At 38.3% G+C, this 21,585-nt stretch overlaps 1 long non-coding RNA gene across 1 annotated transcript in view; it reads right to left on the reverse strand.

Annotated features, from left to right (window-relative positions):
* Positions 1-21,585, reverse strand: part of LOC134760219 (uncharacterized) — a 453,492-nt gene that overhangs the window by 1,715 nt on the left and 430,192 nt on the right. The window lies entirely within an intron of this gene.

Consider the following 21,585-nt stretch of genomic DNA (forward strand, 5'->3'; position numbering starts at 1 on the left):
CAAGTCCAAATCAACAATGAATATATCTCTCTGTGTAAACATCCACCACAGTATATCAGTAACATTGCACGGTCCTAGCAGGCAGGCAACTGTAGTGGCTAAGTCTCACCCTTTCTCATTTTCTTTTTTTTCCTTTTTTGTTTCTCCTCTTGTCGAAGGGATTTCTCTCTCCTCTGGCCTCCTCAGAAATTTCCTCCCTCAATTTCCCCCACTGTCTCCTGCTTCATCACTTTCTTCCAGTCTGCCTTCTGGCTTACTCTCATTAGCAAACAAGCTCCACTATCTCAGTGTAACTAACCTTCCATTTCCCCATCCAAACTGTAGCCTTATATCCCTCATTTTTAATAGCCAGACTTCTCTGGTGTTGTTTATGCATGCTGTCTCCAATTCCTCCTTTCCCATGCTCTTCAATCCACTCTCATCTGACTTCTGTCCCTACCACTCCATAAAACCTTTCCTGGCCAAGCTCACCAAAGATCTCTGTTTTGGCAAATCTTACAATTATTTATCCTTTTTAAATTTTATTCCCGCTCTTAGCAGGACCCAATAAAACCAATCATTCTTCCCCGCTGGTGAGAGGGACAAAATCCCCCTCCACTGGAAGGCAGAAGACAAAGGACTTCCTAACAATGTCCATTGTTTTGCCTTTTATCCAACTCTACCTGCTTTCAAGGTCCAGACAGTAACACAGCAAATGTAGCTCAGTTCTCATCTGCACTCACTTATATTTTTAAAAAGATAAGGAGAAACTGACCAGAGTTTATTCTGTTAGAATTTCCATGGGAATCTCCCAGTTCAAAGGTGACTTGGGCCAGCGCTATGTTGGAATTCTAGTGGTTACCTTTTGAGTATCACAGGGAAAAACAATGCAATCAACTTATTTCTGTATCCCTGGTCTTTTACTCATATTTCATATACTGAAAAACAAATGAAAAACTCAAAGCAAATTTTATCCTTGAAAAATATCTTTGATTCTTCGGTTTTTACCCCTGTAGAGGCTCTTCTGAAGGCTACTCCAGGAATGAATTCTGGTCACTTATCTTAGGCCAGTTGCTCTGTTTCTTTGCTAATTTTATGGATTTAAGTTAATCTGTTAATGAAACAGATGGGGACATGGGTGCTTGAAAGAACTATGCAGTTAGCTATGAAGAATAAACGAATTTATCAACTCTTAGCAGGGAACCATCTGAAGCCTTAATTGAGATTTGTCTTTAGAACTCAGAGCTGTTGTTTCACTAGGGTATGTTTTCATGGTGTGCTAATTGTCCTCTAGGGAATCTATTCTTTGTCACTTTTTTTCTTTGCTGTCTGTCAGTGTTCTCTATCTACTCTCCTCTCACTTACAACTCAACAGTTTAGCCTGCCTGATGTTTCCACTTGTCATCTATCTGCCCATCAACCTATGTATTTCTATCCTGCAGAGCACTGGGAATTGCAGGCACTTTGACAACAGAGCCAAATTAGCATCAACAGTAACCACAAGGAAGTCCAAGTGACTTCCTTGGAATCAGCCATTTGCTACCCTCAGAAGGAGTCACAAGGAGGCCCATCAAGCAGTGAATGGTATTGCCATGTCTCTCAAAACTAGGGTGTAGGGAGATCCGAGGAATTCTTACCCTGGGACATATATGAAAACTAGCATTTCATTGCAAGAAGTTTTAATTTTCCTGTGGCCACTGCCTAAGGGATTTTTAAAGCACTGCCTGGTACTGCAGACATCTGCTTTTGATGGATTGCCAGTAGCATTTCCCCCTCTAAAGAGTCCTCAGTACAACACAGCCAGCTGTGTAGTCTATTTAACCACAGTGTGAAAACTTTCAGCCTTGAAACTACCAGCAGGTAGGTCAATGGGTGCCTAACTTCATTAGTCAATGCAACTTTGCATGAATTTATTCAGTGTCCATTGATGAGTATTAAGAGGGGTCTAGGTGCAGGGAGTATTGCCGAAGGTCCCCAAACCTACTCAGTTCCACCCACGATTGTCAGAGAAGAGCCCTGCACACTGAATAACTCCACCCTTCCCCACCAGTCATTAAGGCAGATGTGCATGCTTACAGACTAATTCCACACTTTCTCCACCCCTGGCCTCCATCCATGGAGATCTAGAAGGTATCCCAGAATGTAAACTTGCCTGCCCCCAATATTCACTATCACATACTTTAAGTCCACTAGGAATTAATCTCATGTTGCCCCTTATTCTAGTTTATATTACAAGAAGCTCCCAAATTACAGGTCATCTTCAGCCCTCTTAGTTCAATCCCCGAAAGGCTTTGCATGTCACATCCTCTATTCCCCGCATCCACGACTCCCTGGCTTCTGAAACCTTTCACTTCACCCCCTGGAATTCCCAGCCCATTGGCAACATAATCTCCTATATTTCTGAACTCCTGGGCTCAAGTGATCCTCCCGCCTCGGCCTCCCAAATTGCTGGGATTACAGGCGTGAGCCAGCGCACCAGCTCACCTCCTATATTCCCAAACTTTTGTCTGAATTTCCCTTTTGACTTCTCACTGTCACTGAAACCAGAGTCTCCCTGAGAGCTGCTTTCCCTGCAGCTCTCTCAAGTGGTAGCTAGCAGTGAAGAGGGAATCTTCCTTGCTCCTCACTTCCTCTTCAGACTTTTCTCCCTCTGCGTTTCCCTTCTAGCCCTAAAACCTCCAACTTTGAATCGCTTGACATCAGATTATATAAAGAACATCTGCTCCTTGTTTCAGTTATTCTTGACTCCTGTGTGCTCCCTTAATATTTTCCCTCCAGCTTGTGTCCTGCCCTCCACACAACTCTTACTCACTGATTTTTTTTTTAATTTTTCCTACACATGTAAAGACATTCTCCACACTCAGAATTCAATTCCTTGAGCTTTTTTCCTCCTGGTTTTGTTCTTCACTCTACCTCAGCCTCTACTTTTAGGCTCATAATATTGACCCCATCACTACCAAGAGCCACAGCCCATCCACAGTCATAGTTCTATGCACCCCACTCTCTGACCACCACTTCCTTTCTTTCCCGATAGTTATTTCAGATGGCTTAACTCCAATGAAATCTTTTTTTTAAAGACAGAATCTCACTCTATCTCCCAGGCTGGAGTGCAGTGGTGTGATCTCAACTCACTGCAATCTCCACCTCTCAGGTTCAATCGATTCTTCTGCCTCAGCCTCCCAAGCAGCTGGGACTACAGGCACCCACCACCACACCTGACTAATTGTTGTATTTTTAATAAAGACAGGGTTTCACCATGTTGGCAAGGCTGGTCTCGAATTCCTGACCTCAGGCGATCTGCCCACCTCAGCCTCCCAAATTGCTGAGATTTCAGGCATGAGCACACTGCGCCCAGCCATCCAATAAAATCTTGACAACACCGTTGCACTTTCTCTTCCCAGTGGTCTCTTCCCTTCTTCCTAGTTTAAATTCCATTGTCCCTCATTATAATCACTCCTTAAATATACCCTAATTTCCCTTGCTTATCTTGATCTTCATAGCATGCAACTGGCAAAACCAGAATCCTAATTAAACCCAGCTCTCAGCCTAATTCCTGCTTGCATCCCGGCTGTAGAACACGGCTGTAGAATGACTTACAAATGTACTGTCCTCCATCATTTTATGTAGTCAGGAGCTTCCAGTGGGCTCTTACTAATATCCAGCAATCTCATGGCAAATCCTTGATCCCATCACTCACTCTGCAGGAGAACACTTTCATACTTTTTCCCTTTTCTTCCAACCTCTAACGTCTTTTCCCTAACTCTTCCTTTCAGCTTATAATTAAACAATCATAAGAGAACTTCTTCACTCACCATTGTATTTGTTCACTCTTTAACATTTGTACTTGACCTCCCCAGCTCTTACAGCAAATTTATATAAGTTTAAATAATTTACATTTAAAATTAAATAATAAATAGCAAAATTATTTGAAGGATTTGCCTGTACTCAGTGTCTAATTCCTCTCCTCCAATTACTTGTTAAGTGTCTTAAATTCAGCGATGTATATGCTCTTGCCAGTCCACCAAAACCATATTTGTCAAGGTTGTCAATTACCTCTACATTATCCAAACCAATGGTCAATGCTCAGCGAATTTTACTTGACTTGTCATCAGTATTTAGGCAGTTGATCCTTCCCTTCTAATTCAAACACTTTTTTTCCCCTTTCACTTTGCTTCCAAGACACTATGCTTTCTTGATTTTCTTCCCATTACACTGGCCATTTCTCAGCAGACTTGGCTAATATCTCCCCTTTTCTCCAGTCTCTTAATTTCAGGATGATGTTCCAGGGCTCCATTCTTGCTCCTCTTTCTTATCTACCCTCACTCCCTTGGTGCTCCATACAGTCCCTTGACTTTAAACATCATGCAGATGTCAAGGACTCTGAAACTTATTTCCAGCGTGAGCCTCTGTCTTAGACTCCAGACTCCTGTGGCCACCTTTCTATGTCTCTGTTAAGATTTCCAAGACACACCTCAAACCTAACATGTGCTCCCCATCTTCTCTCACCCTAATCTCCTGCTGCACCCCAATCTCCTCATCTCAGTTAGCCCTCTTTAGGCCGAAGTCCTTGCAGCCCTCTTTGATTATTTCCTTTCTCTCATATCCCATATCCAAGCTATTATTCAAACATGTCCTGCAAATTTCCACATCAGAGTAATGACTCTTCTGGTTCACTCTGCTTAGAAAGCATAGAAGTGCTCCTCTACTGCAAAACGTCACCTTCTTAGTGATCTCCCTCTTATAAACTGAATGGCATCCCTTCTAACACTCACTATATCCTTCTCCGCTTTACTTTTCTCTCCATTTATTTATCAAGCATGTATAAAGAATACATTCATATAAGTGCGATTACAATGTTAACTCATTTAAGTTTCATAACAATGCTATGAGATTATTGTCACCCCTACTCTACAGAGAAGACAATAAAGGCACAGAGAGGTTAAAATCTGCCCAAGGTCACGCAGTTGGCAGGAGACAGAGCTGACATTAAATCAAAGAGTCTGGCTCCAGAGTCTACACCTAGCTGCTATACCAGCCTGTCTTTCCAAAGTACTTCTGATCTCTGGCATTATATTTATATATTCTGTATATAATATAGATATAGGCCGGGCACAGTGGCTCATGCCTGTAATCCCAGCACTTTGGGAGGTCAAGGTGGGTGGATCACCTGAGGTCAGGAGTTTGAGACCAGACTGGCCAACATGGTGAAATCCTGTCTCTATTAAAAATACAAAAATTAGCCGGGCGTGGTGGCAGGTGCCTATAATCACAGCTACTTGAGAGGCTAAGGCAGGAGAATCACTTGAACCTGGGAGGCGGAGCTTGCAGTGAGCTGAGATTGCACCATTGCACTCCAGCCTGGGCAACAAGAGCGAGACTCCATCTCAAAAAATAAATAATAATATACATATATATATATGTGTATATATATAACTATTATACATTATATAACCATTACATATACAATTAGATGACTCTCTGCTGATGTAGTTACCCATTCATTCATGGAAGAAATATTTACTAAGCTGACAACTAGGTACTAGATGCTGTTCTGAGTTCTAGAAGTACAGCAGTGACAAAAACATTAAAACATTCCTGCCCTAATGGAGCTAACATTCTACAGGAGGGAGAGAGACAATGAACAAATGAATGGATATATATATATATATATATATAATATATATATTATATAAAATATTTTTATAAATGTACATATTATATAAATTACATTTTATATAATATATAACAAAAATATATAAATATAAAACTATAAAATATATTTTTATAAAATATAAAGTCATTATATATAACATACATATACATATTAATATATATGAATATAAAACTATATAAAATTTATTTTTATAAAATAAACTTAGATGTTATGTTTATATTTATATCTCTCTTCCTCTAGAATATTCTATTAGGGCAGGAATCCTTTAATGTTTTTGTCAACGCTTTATTTCCAGAACCCAGAACAGCCTCTAGTATCTACTGTCAGCTGAATAAATATTTCTTTTATGAATAAATGGGTGATTACACTAGCAGAGAGCAATGTAATTCCAAAGTGAACAGAACGTTCACTCAGGAGATCTATGTAGCACAGGGCATTCTGAGAAAATGGGCTGCCATTAGAGTTTTCTAATTGATTTTATTATTAAAACTCCTTTAAAAAAATTGGGAACAACGTGCATGTCAGTAAGTGGCCAATATATCATGTATTCAATCTAATGGTTGCTGAAGGTTTTAGCAAAAGTGTAAGTTTCAGTTCCCTAGGAGTAGGACATCAGAGTTAGAAATCAGATGAGAGGCTGGATGGGAATAGGAAAAGGTAGGAGAATCCTTAGTGGAAATAAGGGTAGTTAGTGGCAAGCCTGATGAGTCAGATTGTTTGGCACTGCCAGTGAGAAGCAGAGTGACTTCTCAAACCAATCATTCACCCTCTCCAATTCTTACTTTCTTTGTCTGGAACATGAATGTAATAGTATCTATCACATAGATTTGAAGAAAGTGTTAATTTAGTGAATGGGATAAAGCTATCAGAACAGTACCTGGGAAGTCACAAATACTCAACAAATCTGAGCAATTAATATTCATCACACACCTGGTACTCCAGTGAGGTAAATACTATTATCCCCTTTCTTCAAGTGAGAGAACCGAACCTCAGAGAACTCAGGTAATTTGCTCACTTGACCTGTGAGTGACAGAGCTGGAATTCACATCTCAGTTGACCCAGCTCCTCATCTACCATATTACACACTGGTCCCTTGGCGTACATTCTGGAATAGAATCTTAACAATATTAATAATGCGATCTCTCGTGTGTTTGGAAATTACATGTGCTAAGGCTTGTTCTGAAGGCTTTACATGTATTACCTCATTTAAACTTCACAGCAATTTCATGGTGAAGTAGACCCTAACATCACCCCACTTTTACAAATGGGGAAACACAGGCACAGAGACAGCAATGCACGGCCAAAGTTACATAGCTAACATGGGGCAAAGTCAGGGGTGGAACACAGGCAGTGTATCGCCAAACCCTCATCCCATAGCCCAAGGAACTACCGGAAGGTAACTCCTTGATAAAGAGTAATGATTCCAACTTCAAGTTTTCCTGCTCCTAAAGTTTAGCAATAACTAAACCTTGATTTTCCCATTTTTGAGTCCAACTGTCATATAGGCTCTTCAACTCCATAATTAGCAGTAATAATAGTAATAACATCTTGTCCTGTGCTGAAAAATCTGACACTGACTAAAGCAGCAAATCTAAATAATTGATATTAATTACATGAGGTTTTTAGGAATAATCTGCCTGAAACAACTCTGAAATGAGAGGATTAAAAGGCAGAGATAATTCTCAGCGGCTGCTGGAAAGGCATTCTGCAGAGGCATGGCTGACACCAGCCTGTCGCCTCTGAGGCAAAGCATGCCTTGTCTTCAATTGCTTAGCTTTTTACATTTTGTAACCCAGATAGTCAGACCATTCCTTGGTCAGTTTATGACATATTTAGCCCCCAGTTCCCCCTTCATATTTCTAAACTATGGTCCCTTCATAACCTAAATATTTCTGCTTTATCCTCCTGTAGCCGACATTAGTTTTATAATTACAGAAATATGGACCATAAGTTCCTCGTAGAATTAGCTTCCTAGGGCTACTTTTGAAAAGCACTACAGACTGGGTGGCTTAAAACAACATAAATTTATTTTCTTACCATTTTGGAGGCCTCTCACAACTCCTGGTCTTTTGTTTTGGTTTGGTTCTCCCCTAAGGCCCTTTTCCTTGGCTGGTAGATGGCTGTCTTCTTTGGATGTCTTAACAGGGTCTTCCTTCCTAACCTCCTCCTCTTATAAAGACACCAGGATTGGAGCCCACCTCATGAGTTAAACTAATGACCTCAGTTTAACTCGGTTATCTTTTTAAAGACTCTATCTCCAAATATAACCACTTGACGAGGCACTGGAGGTTAGGACTTCAGCATAGAAATACGGAGTAGAGACACAGTTTGGCCTGTAACACTGGTAGATTTTATTGTCCTGAAACAAATTTTGTCCTGTCACCTCCACTTTAGTATCCCTTCTTCCATCCAGGGAAGACTTTAGTAAGGCAGTGGGAACATTTGAACTATCATTCAGCCACCCTAATTTCTGTTCCCACAAAGGTTGAAGCATTAGGCCACAGATCTCCCCATCCATTTTCTGCAATATAATTTTTAGGAAGAAAGAGAAAACAACTCACATTAACTGAGCACCTATTAAGCTTAGGAGCAGTGCAAGATTTTATCTATAAATACTATAGTTCATTTAAACTCTCAACAACCTTATGAAATGGGTATTATCTCAGTTTTAGAGACAAAAAGAACAGCCTCAGAGAATTTAATAACCTAGTAAAAAAATTCCCATAATTAATGATGACAGAACTAAGAGGTTTGGATTCAAGAAAGAAAAAAAATAAAGAAAGAAAAGGAAAGAGGGAAGGGAAGGGAAAAGAGAGAGAGAGAGCGAAGAGAAAGAAAGAAAGAGAAAAAGAGAAAGCGAAAGAAAGAGAAAAAGAAAAAGAAAAGAAAAGTGAGCAATGTGAGGGTTGAGGGTATAGGAATAAGGGGGTGAGAGAGTGACTGAATTATGTTAAAAACCTATGGGACAACAGATCACAGCAGAAAAGTTTAAATTCCCATTTATCCCTAAATGAGCCATTTTATAGCACAATAAAAGATAGCAGCATGTGATACAATCTAATACCACCCATTTGTTTAATCATCATAGCCTTACAGCCTCCCCAGACACCCATCGTGTGGGTCCCAAGACACTTCACAAGTCGAATTGCAGGCCTTACTTTCACCTCACACTTCCATGCAGCCATCTGTGAGGAGAGATGAGCTCCCAATTCCCTGGGTCCGAGATGCAGTACTTATATGCCTGCATTGCAGCATTAACACTTTGAACCAGTTAATTATGCTTAAAGATAAAGAAAGAGCCATAAGAACCCACTAGGAAGAAGGAACTGGCAGCAGTAGAATAGCAATCATCAAGCATTCCCGTGGTACAAAAGGGACTGGGGGAAGTTCTATATCTGAGATCATCACTCTGCTAGCCTTGGGCAGACACAATTGGCAGAAGGCAGCTCATTGTGTTTGCCAGCAGGCATGAGAATTATGGAAAAGGTCATTGTTAGGGATTTCAATAAGTAAGCTGATTCTGGGATTCTCTGGGTATAGAAGCATCCCTGGTAAGAAAATACTGACCTAGCTGGTCCCCAGGATTTTTGCTAATTTCAGGACAACTAGTCCTCTACATCCCAATGGATCCAATTTTTTCAAAAGCCTCTGCATTTTACCTGCTTGGCAGAGATGGTAATGTGGATAGAAGATAGGTACCTGAGTATGAAGGATAGATTAATGGACAGTTTTAGCAATTTCTAAGAGCAAAGGTTAGTTAAATATCCTTTCCTAACATTAAGTTGAGCTCATATTAAGGGTCAACATTAAAATGCCCCAGAGGGTTTATAAATAGAACAGATGGGCCAAAGATTATATCATAATAGGAGACAGATGTGGGTCCTGGAGGCAGTCTATAAAGATGGGGTACCCATTCCAGAGAACAGCACCTGTCTGCCAACCCAACTCCCACCCCCACCCCCAAAGAAAGAAAAGAGCTCCACCCTTCTTAAGGATTGAGCCCCAACCAAGACCTTGGTTACTTTGGCTCTGTTTATTATTTCTTTTTTGAGTGAAGAAAAAAATGACAGAGAATAGCATTTGAAGTCACAATCTCTGAGAACATAAACTGGGACATGTTTTGGCTTGCCCTAACTTTAAAACCATTTTTATATATGAACATAAAAATAGACATTTTTGGAGTCTCCTTCAGATAATTACTTGGTAACCTCCACTTTTGGATTCTGGCTGATCTATTATAATGCTGCTATGAACTTTATTTCATACCACACCAGGGAGGGGGAGAGAGATACTGAGAAGTCGGAGTACTCAGATATTACATGGAATAACAGGGTCATAAAAATCAATGTAAAATTTAATGCAAAAGGGCTGTGGGCACCCAAGCATTCAAGTTAGGAGATAAGGCAGATAGAAAGTAGGGTTGAGCTTCCAGAAAGTAGTATAGTATATTTTCCCTAACTCTACTGAAAAGTATACAATAATACTTCTGTTTGCCATTCCAACTGTGAGTTAAACATGTTTTCAGCCATGTTTTGGAACCTATTTCCTATTTGGAGAAAATAACCATCATCATAATAAAGCAAAAATAGCACTTATTGAACTTGTTCTATGTGGTAGGCATTGTGCCAGGCAGTTATATTATCAGTAAATTCTCATAGCAATCCTGAATATTTTCACTGTTCCCACTTCATATATGACAGCTGATAGAGGTAAGATCCTAGCCCATGTCACTCATTAGATTCATGGTTATTTGGCTCCAAAAGCCATGATCTTTCCCAACCACATATCCATAACCAACCTTCACATTCAGGGCACTGTTGTGGGCACTTCTATTCACTGATTTAATGAATCCTATGCAAAGGAATTATGGTTTCCTCTTTAAAATTCTGGAGTAAAATTCAGAATATTAGCTGTTTTATCAAATTCAATGGTTTCTATGAAGTGGCTCACTTCAAGACCTAGGCTCCTCTGCATTTGAGAGTCACAAAGTGGTAACAAAATAAAAACAAATCAATTACTTTGGAAAACTGGTGAATTCTTGATTATTTAATGGAGTCTAGAGTAGTAACTGATTGGGCAAACTCTAGAGGTACATCATCTGGCTTTACTGCCTTATTTTACCATTTCCTGGATTAGTCACCTTGAATAAGTTTCTTAATTTCCATGCATCACTTTTTTTCATTGCTCTCTTTCTTCAATAGTACCAACCTGGGTAAGATGGTTGTGAGAATTATATGAGACAATGCATGCTTTAAATAGTCCATGATGCACAGTAGGTTCTCAAAATTTACTATTCTTATTATCATTATTATCATTACTTCTCTTCTACCCTAACTCTCCAATTCATTAGATACTTGAAAGATATAACTAAGTGAGCTAACTAGAGGCTGGCTGTGTAACATATGGCTCTGGGACACAGGCAGCTCTAGAGAGACTTGGTTTGACTGCAGTCCTATGTAACAGAGTTTTGTCACCAGTAGTTTCCTAGACTCTCAAAACTTTCTATGTTAAAAAGTAGAAACGGAACACATTGCATTTATGGTCAAGTAATTTTTGACAAGGGTAGCAAGAAGATTCAATGAGAGACAGAGTTATCTTTCCAACAAATGGTAACTAGAACAACACCACAGACAAAAGTTAGTTCAAAATGGATCATAGACATAAGCATAAGAGCTAAAACTATAAAGCTGTTGGAAGAAAATATATGAGCAGACCCTGACAAGATGGCTGACTAGATGCAGCCAGGAAGAGCTTCTCCCACTGAGAAAGACCAGACCATCAAGTAGACTGTCACACTCTAAGCAGATCTACAGAAAGAATGCATTGTGAGCGGACAGAGGGAGGATACCAACCCCAGTTTGAAAGGGAAGGAAACTAGGAATCATGCACAGGGTTGCTGAGCACCAGGACTCATTCCTGGCCTCAAGGGGCTCCTAGGGAAGAGATGAGTAAAATAGACAGAAAGTAGCCCACTGTTGCCATGGATCTCTAGGATTCTAGCTGTGAGAGACCTCACAATCTCCATGGACATCTGAGTTGGCAAGGGGAACTGCCTGGAAAGTTGGCATATACAGAACTCCAGCTTGCATGGTGGCCAGAATGTTTGGCACAAGAATGGCTGCAGTGGAGTTCAGCCATGGGTGCCCATCCCCCAAGGCTTGCCATACTTCTCTAGGAGGCTTCAGCCTTGGTTAACTGTGGGGCCTGGGCTGAGCAGGGCTGTCTTGCCTGTGGGATGGGGCTAATCTTGTCTGAGAACTCCCCTGTCTGCTGGGTTCTGGCAATATCTGCTTACAGTACAGCCTCAGCTTGGTAGTAACCACTACCATAGTCCTTTCACTTGCAGACCCTGCCTATCTGTCAGAGTAATTTAGGAAGAACCCTACCAGTGTGCAGCCTGGCCACAGCCTTCTCTGCTGGAGTGTATTTGTCCACAGCCTCCCCTTGCTACCCTGCCATGGTGCACATACTTGGGACCCTGCCACTACCCACTGGCATGCACACATGTGTGGACTTGCCTCCACCCCACCAGAATGTGCACAAGGACCCCCACCATCCAGGCAGCATGTATGCACACTTGGTCCAACCAACAACACACCAGAGTGCTTTTTCTGGCAGCCCCAGTCGCAGTGTTGTTGCCAGTGGACTGGAAACACCTGGAGCCCTCGAGCACAGCTGGTGCTTAATCTTGAGGAGACAGAGAACAAAGCTGCAGGCCTAGTTTCATCCCCTCAGGGTTAGAACACACAGTCCAGGAGTGCTAAGCTGAGTCTTGGCCTCCTGCAAGTATCCAGAAATGAAGCCAATTGACTAAACCTTCAAGGACATCAAATAATATAAAAGTGAAAAGCCCCATCCAAAAGACAGCAACTTCAAAGATTAAAGAAGCATCAGTCCACAAAGATGAGATGAGAAATAACCAGTACAAGAACCCTGGCAACTCTAAAAGCCAGAGTATCTTCTTACCTCCAAAAGAATATATTAGCTTTCCATCAATGGTTGTTAGCCATACTGAAATGGTTGAAATAAAAGATACAGAATTCTGAATGTGGATGGCAAGGAAGCTCACTGAAATACAGGAGAAGGTTGAAACACAATCAAAGAAAAACAGTGAAATGGTCACAGAGCTGAAAAGCAACATTCATTTTATGGAAAAACAAAGCTGAACTTCTGGAAATGAAAAATTCACTATAGGAATTTCAGAATGCAACTAGAGGCATTAATAACAGAATAGACTAAGCTGAGGAAAGAATCTCAGAAGTCAAAGGTCACTACTTCAATGCAGGCAGACAAAAATAAAAAAGAATTTTAAAAAATGGACAAAACCTCTGAGAAATGTGAGATTATATAAAGAGACCAAACCTATGACTCACTGGTATTCCTGAAAGTGTAGGAGAGCGAGTAAGCAACTTGGATAACATATTTGAGGATACTGTCCACAAAAATTCCGAGAGCCCCTGTGAGGCTAAAAGATTACCATCCATAAGACACATAGTCATCAGATTCTCCAAAGTCAATTTCAAAGAAAAAAATCTTAAATGCAGCTAAAGAGAAGAGGCAGGTCAATACAAAAGGAACCCCATCAGGCTAACAATAGACCTTTCAGCAGAAATCTTACAAGTTGGAAGAGATTGAGGGCCTACATTAAGCATCCTTAAAGAAAAGAAATTCCAACCAAGAATTCCACATTCAGCTAAACTAAGCTTCATAAGTGAAGGAGAAATAAAAACCTTTTCAGACAAACAAATGCTAAGGGAATTCACTACCACCAGACTTGCCTTACAAGGGGTCCTTAATGGAGTGCTAAACACGGAAATGAAAGATGATTACCTGCCACCACAAAAACACAGTTAAGTATATAGCTCTGTGACTTTATAAAGCAACTATACAATCAAGTCTACATAAAAATCAGTTAACAACACAACGATAGGATCAAACCCTTACAAATCAATATTAACTTTGAATGTAAACAGGCTAAATGCCCCACTTAAAAGACACAGAGTGGGAAGTTGGATAAAGAAGCAAGACCAAACTGTATGCTGTCTTCAAGAGACATATCTCACATGCAATGACACCCACCAGCTCAGAGTAAAGGAATGGAGAAAGATCTATCAAGCACATGGAAAACAAAAGAGAATAGGAGTTGCTATTCTTGTTTCAGACAAAATAGACTTTAAACCAAGAATCATCAGGAAGGACAAGGAAGGGCATTACATAATGAGAAAGGTTTCAATTCAGAGAGAAGACTTACCTATCCTAAATATGTATGCACCTAAGACTGGAGTATAAAGATTCATAAAACAAGCCTTTAGAGACCTATGAAGAGACTTAGATAACCATACAATAATAGTGAGTGACCTCACATCCCACAAACAATGTTAGATCATGAGGCAGAAAACTAACAAAGATATTCAGGACCAAAACTTGACACTTGACCAAATGAACCTAAGAGATATCTACAGAATACTCCACCCAGCAACAACAGAATACATATTATTCTTATCTGCACATGGCACATAGTCTAAGATCAACCACATGCTTGGCGGAAAAGCAATTCTTAACTAATTTAAAAGAAATGAAATCATACCAACCACATTCTCAGACCACAGAACAATAAAAACATATAGCAATACCAGATATACATCTCAAAACCATATAATTGCATGGGAATTAAACAACCTGCTTCTGAATGACTTTTGGGTTAAAAAATGAAATTAAGGCAGAAATTTAAAAAATTTGAAACTAATTAAAACAAAGATACAACTTTCCAGAATCCCTGAGACACAGCTAAAGCAGTATTAAGAGGAAAGGATTTTTTGTATAATTTTTATAAAAACTTCAATAGTTCTGGGGGTACAGGTGGATTTTGGTTACATGGATTAGTTTTTTAGTAGTGAATTCTCAGATTTTTAGTGCATCCATCAGCTGAGCAGTGTATACTGTATGCAATGTATTTTCTTCTATCCCTCACCCTCCTCCCAACCTTCCTTCTCCAAGTCCCCATAGTCCATTATATCACCCTGCATGTTTTTGCATCCTCACAGCTTAGCTCCCACTTATAAATGAGAATATATGTTATTTTGTTTTCCATTAGTGAGTTACTTCACTTAGAATAATGGCCTCTGGTTCCATCCAAGTTGCTGCAATAAACATTATTTTGTTTCTTTTTATGGCTGAATAGTAGTCCATGGTGTATAATAACGCATTTTCTTTAACCTCTTGTTGGTCAGTGGGCACTTAGATTGGTTCCATATTCTTGCAATTGTGAATTGTGCTGCTATAAGCATGCATGTACATATGTATTTTTCATATAATGACTTCTTTTCCTTTGGGTAGATACCCAGTAGTGGAGTGAATGGTAGATCTACTTTTAGTTCTTTAAGTAATCTCCATACTGCTTTCCATACTGATTATACTAATTTACATTCCCACCAGCATTGTAAAAGTGTTCTCTTTTCACCACATCCATGCCAATATCTATTGTTTTTTGACTCTTTTATTATTGCTATTCTTGCAGGAGTAAGGTGACATCTCATTGTGGTTTTAATTTGCATTTCCCTGATGATTCGTGATGTTGAGCATTTATTCACGTTTGTTGGCTGTTTGTATATCTTCTTTTGAGAAACGTCTATTCATGTCCTTTGCTCACTTTTTGATGGGATTATTGTTTTGTTTTGTTTTTTCTTGCTGATTTGAGTTCCTTGTAGATCCTGGATACTAGTCCTTTGTCAGATGCATAGTTTGTAAATATTTTTCTCCCACAGACTGTGGGTTGTCTGTTTGCTGATTATTTCTTTTGTTGTGCAGAAGCTTTTTAGTTTAATTAGGTCCCATTTATTTATTTCTGTTTTTGTGTCATTTGCTTTTGGGGTCTTATTCATAAGTTCTTTACCTAAGCCAATGTCTAGAAGAGTTTTTCCAATGTTGTCTTCTATAATTTTTATGATTTCAGGACTTAGTTTTAAGTCTTTCATCCATCTTGAGTTGATTTTTATATAAGGTGAGAGATGAGGATCCAGTTTCATTCTGATACATGTGGCTTGCCAGCTTTCCCAGCCAATTTATTGAATAGGGAGTCCATTCCCCAATTTACATTTTTGCATGCTTTGTCAAAGATCAGATAGCTGTAAGTATTTGGCTTTACTTATGAGTTCTCCATTTTGTTACATTTGGTCTAAGTGCCTATTTTTATACCAGTACCATGATGTTTTGGTAACTATAGCCTTGTAATATAATTTGAGGTCCAGTAACGTGATGTCTCCAGATTAGTTCTTTTTGCTTACTATTGCTTTGTCTATGTGGGCTCTGTTTTGGTTCCATACAAATTTTAGGGTTTTTTTCTAGCTCTGTGAAAAATGATAGTATTTTGCTGGGAATTACATTGAATTTGTAGATTGCTTTGGGCAGTACAGTCATTTTCACAATATTGATTCTTCCTATCCATGAGCATGGGATGTGTTTCCATTTGTAGTTTTTATTGTAGAGATCTTTTACCTCCTTGGTTAAGTATATTCTTAGGTATTTTATTTTTTTATTTTTGCAGCCATTGTAAAAGGGATTGAGTTCTTGATTTGATTTCCATATTGGTTGTTGTTGGTGTACATAGCAGTGCTACTGATTTTTCTACATTGATTTTGTAACCTAAAACTTTACTGAATTCATTGATCAGATCTAGTAGCCTTTTGGATGAGTCTTTAGGGTTTTCTAGGTGCACGATTGTATCATCAGTGAATAGCACCAGTTTGACTTCTTTTTTTCCAATTTGGATGCCCTTTATTTATTTGTTTTTCCTGATTGCTCTGCCTAGAAGTTCTAGTACTATGTCAAATAGAAGTGGTAAAAGTGGGCATCCTTACCTTCTTCCAGTTTTCGGGGAGAATGATTTCAACTTTTTCCCATTCAGTATTATGTTGGCTGTGGGTTTGTCATACATGGCTTTTATTACTTTGAGGTAAGTTCCTTCTATGCCTACTTTGTTGAGGGCTGTTAACATAAAGGAATGCTATATTTTATCAAATGCTTTTTCTGCATCTATTGAGATGATCATAGGGTTTTTGTTTCTAAATCTGTTTATGTGATGTATCAAAATTATTGACTTATGTATGTTAAACCATCCTTGCATCCCTGGGATAAAACCCACTTGATCATGTTGTACTATCTTTTTGATGCACTATCAGATTTGGTTATCTAGTATTTTCTTGAAGATTTTTGCATCTATGTTCATCAGTGATACGGGTCTACTATTTTCTTTTTTTATGTCCTTTCTTGATTTTGGTATTATGGTGATACAGGCTTCATAGGATGATTTAGGGAGAAATTCCTCTTTCTCAATCTTTAGGAATACTTTCAGCAGGATTGGTACCAATTTTTTGAATGTCAGGTAGAATTCACCTGTGAATTCATCTGGTCCTGGATTTTTTTGTTGGCAATTTTTTTTATCAGTGATTTTGTCTCACTGCTTGCTATTGGTCTGTTCAGGGTTTCTATTTCTTCCTGATTTAATCTAGGATGGTTGTACGTTTTCAGAAATGTATTCATTTCCTCTAGATTTTCTAGTTTGTGTGCATAAAGGTGTTCACAGTATCCTCGAATTATCTTTGATGTAGGCATTTAACACTATATAACATTCAAGAGGAAAATTTATAGCACTAAACACTCATTTTAAGAAGTTAAAAAGATCTCAAATTAACAACCTAATGTCATACCTAGAGGAACTAGAAAAAATAGGAGTAAACCAACCCCAGAACTAGCAGAAGAAATGAAATAACCAAAAATCAGAGCTGAACTGAACCAAACTAAGATGCAGAAATTTATGCAAAAGATCAGTAAAACAAAAACATTGGATCTTTGAAAGAATAAATAAGATTGATAGACTGCTGGCTAATTATTAAAGAAAAAAGAAGATTCAAATAAACACAATCAGAAATGACAAAGCTGACATGACCATCAACCAACAGAAAAACAAAAAACCTTAGAGATGATTATGAACATCTCTATGCACATAAACTAGAAAACCAAGAAGAATTGGATAAATTCCTGGAAATATACAACCTCCCAAGATTGAAACAGGAAGAAATTGAAATTTTGAACAGACCAATAATGAGTTCCAAAATTGAATCAGTAATAAAAAACTACCAACCAGAAAAAGCTCTGGTGTAGATGAAATCACAGCCACATTCTACTAGACGTGTAAAGAAGAGCTAGTACTGATTCTACTAAAACTATCCCCATCCCTCCCCACCCCCCAAAAAGGAGGGGCTATTCCCTAAATCATTCTATGAAGACACCATTATTTCCATACCAAAACCTGACAGATACATAACCAAAAAAAGGAAACTTCAGGCCAATATCCCTGATAAACATAGATAAACATAGATGTAAAAATCCTCAATAAAATAGTAGCAAATTAAATCCAGCAGCACATCAAAAAGCTAATCCACCACGATCAAGTAGGCTTTATTCCTGGGATGCAAAGCTGGTTCAACATATGCAAATCAATGAAGTGATTCATCATGTAAATAGAACCAAAAATGAAAACCACATGGTCATCCCAATAGGCATACAAAAGGCTTTTGATAAAATTCAACATCCCTTCATATTAAAAACTTTTGACAAACTACCTTAAAATCATAAGAACTATCTATGAAAAACCCACAGCCAACATTATACTGAACGCGAAAAAGCTGGAAGCAATCCCCTTGAGAACCAGAACAAGACTAGGATGCCCAGTCTCACCATTCCTATTCAACATAGTACTGGAAGTCCTAGCCAGAGCCATCAGGCAAAAAGAAGGCAATCAAATAGGAAGAGAGGAAGTCAAACTCTCTTTGCAGATGATATGATTCTATACCTAGAAAACCCCATAGTCTGCCTTTGGGAGCTCCTTGAACAGATAAACAACTTCAATAAAGTTTTAGTATACAAAATCAATGTACATGAATGAGTACCATTTCTATATACCAATAACATCCAAGTTGAGAGCCAAATCAAGAATGCAATTCCATTCATAATAACTACAAATAGAGTAAAATACCTAGGAGTATGGCTAACCAAGGAGGTAAAAGGTCTCTACAATGAGAAGTACAAAACGCTGCTGAGAGAAATCAGAGATGACACAAACAAATGGAAAAGCATGCTATGCTTATGTATAGGAAGAATCAATATTGTTAAAATGGCCACAGTGGCCAAAGCAATTTACAGATTCAATGCTGTTCTTATCAAGCTACCAATGTCACGTTTCACAGAATTAGAAAAGTGTTCTAAAATTAATTTGAAACTAAAAAACAGCCCAAATAGCCGAAACAGTCCTAAGCAAAAAGAACAAAGCTGGAGGCATTACACTATCCAACTTCAAACTATACTACAAGGCTACAGTAACCAAAACAGCAGGATTCTGGTACAAAAACAGACACACAGACCAATGGAACAGGTTAGAGAACCCAGAAATAAAGCTTTACATCTACAACCAACTGATCTTTGAAAAAATCTATAATAACAAGCAATGGGGAAAGGACTCCCTATTTAATAAATGGTGCTGGGATAACTGGCTGGCCATACGTAGAACACTGAAACTGGACCCCTTACTTTAACCATATATAAAAATCAACTCAAGGTGGAGTAAAGATTTAAATGTAAGACCTGAAACTAAAAACCCTAGAAGAAAATCTAGAAGATACATTCTGTACATGGGCCTGGGCAAAGATTTTATGATGAAGTCTCCAAAAGCAATTGCAGCAAAAACAAAAATAGAGAAGTGGGACCTAATTAAATTAAACAGCTTCTGCACAGCAAAAGAAACTATCAACAGAGTAAACAGGCAACCTGTAGAATGGAGAAAATATTTGCAAACTATGCATTTGGCAAAGATCTAATATCCGGAATCTGAGCTTAAGTTAATAACGAACTTAAGCAAAAAACAAACAAACCCATTGAAAAATGAGCAAAGGACATGAACAAACACTTCTCTAAAGAAAATATACACATAGCCCACAACCATGTGAAAAAAATCTTCAACATCACTGATCATCAGAGAAATGTAAATCAAAACCACAATGAGATACTGTGTTATACTCCTCAGAATGGCTATTTTTAAAATGTCAGAAAATAAAAAACGTTGGTGAGGTTGCAGAGAAAATGGAACACTTATAAACTGCTGGTGCAAAAGTAAATTAGTTCAGCCACTGTGGAAAGCAGTCTGTAGATTTCTCAAAGTACTTAAAACAGAACTACAATTTTACCCAGCAATCCCATTATGGGGCATATATGCAAAGGAATGTAATTCACTGTACCAAAAAGACACATGCACTCGTATGTTCATCACACCACCATTCACAGTAGCAAAGAAATGGAATTGACCCAGATGCCCATCAATGGTGGACTAGATAAAAGAAATTTGGTACATATACACCATGATATGCTATGCAGCCATAAAAAAGAATAAAATTATACCCTTTGCACCAATATGGATGCAGCTGAAGACCACTATCCTAAGCGAATTAATGCGGGAACAGAAAATCAAGTACCACATTTGCACTTGTAAATGAGAGCTAAATATTGAGTACAGATGCACAGAAAGAAGGCAACAATAGATGCTGGGAACTACTTCAGAGTGTAGCACAGGAGGAGGGTGAGGGTCAAAACTCTACCCATCAAGCATTATGCTCACTACCTGAGTGAAGAAATCATTTGTACACCCAACCCCATTGATCCATGTAACAAACATGCACATGAACCCTCCGAACTTAAAAATTAAAATTGAAAATAAACACATATGAGTACATTTTTGGACCTAGAGTTGGGCAAAGCCTTCTTAGATATGATGCCAAATGGACAAGCAACGAAAGAAAAAGAAATGAATAAATTTGACTTCATCAGATCTAAAAACTTTTGTTCTTAAAAAGACACTACAAAAAATAAACATACAACCCAGAAAATGAAAGAAAATATGTGCAAATCATATACTGATATCTAGAATATAATTTTAACATGTAATTTATAATACAAAGATAAATTATTCAATTTAAAAATGGACAAAGGTCGTAAATAGATACTTTTCCAAGGAAGATATACAAATGGCCAATAAGCACATGAAAACATACTTAACAACATTAGCCATCAGGAAAATGCAATAACCACAGTGAAATACAACTTCACACCCATTATAATGACTATAATAAAAAACATATATAATAACGTGTTGGTGAGGGTGTGGAGAAAGTGAAGCCTTCATGCAGTGCTGATGGGAACGCAAAATGGTGCATCCACTTTGGAAATGGCCTGCCAGTTCCTCAAAGGCTAACAGTCATCATATGAACCCAAAATTCCACTTCTAAGTATATGCTCAAAAAAAATGAAAACACATGCACACACCAAAATTTGCACGTAAATTTTTATAGCAATATTAATCACAATAGTCAAAAAGGGAAAACAATCTATCAGTCAATTGATGAGTGAATAAGTAAATGTTACATAGCAATGCAATGCATATTATTTGGCCAGAAAAAAATGAAGTACTGAAACATGCTACAACACAGGTGAACTTCGAAAACATCCTAAGTGAAAGAGGTGAGTCTCAAAAGACCTCATATTGTATGATTCTATTTGTATGAAATATCCAGACTAGGCAAATCTAAAGAGATAGAGATATTGGATTAGTGGTTGCCTAGGGCTATAGGCATCAGGAGCAAGTGACTGCTAATCGGTATGAGGTTTCTTTTGGAAGTGATAAAAATTTCTAAAATTAATTATGGTGATGTTTACACAACTCTGTAAATATTTTTAAAACACATTGAATTGTCAAAAGAATAAATAAATTGAAGATTGTGTCTTAAAAAAATAACAGAACCAATGATACAGACCAAGTTACCTCGTCATGAATGAGAGTCACAATATACTAGTGGGATATTGGTAAAGATGAAGGAAAAGATAACCTC

Source organism: Pongo abelii, chromosome 16, assembly GCF_028885655.2.
Source record: "Pongo abelii isolate AG06213 chromosome 16, NHGRI_mPonAbe1-v2.0_pri, whole genome shotgun sequence".
Taxonomy (NCBI): Eukaryota; Metazoa; Chordata; class Mammalia; order Primates; family Hominidae; genus Pongo; species Pongo abelii.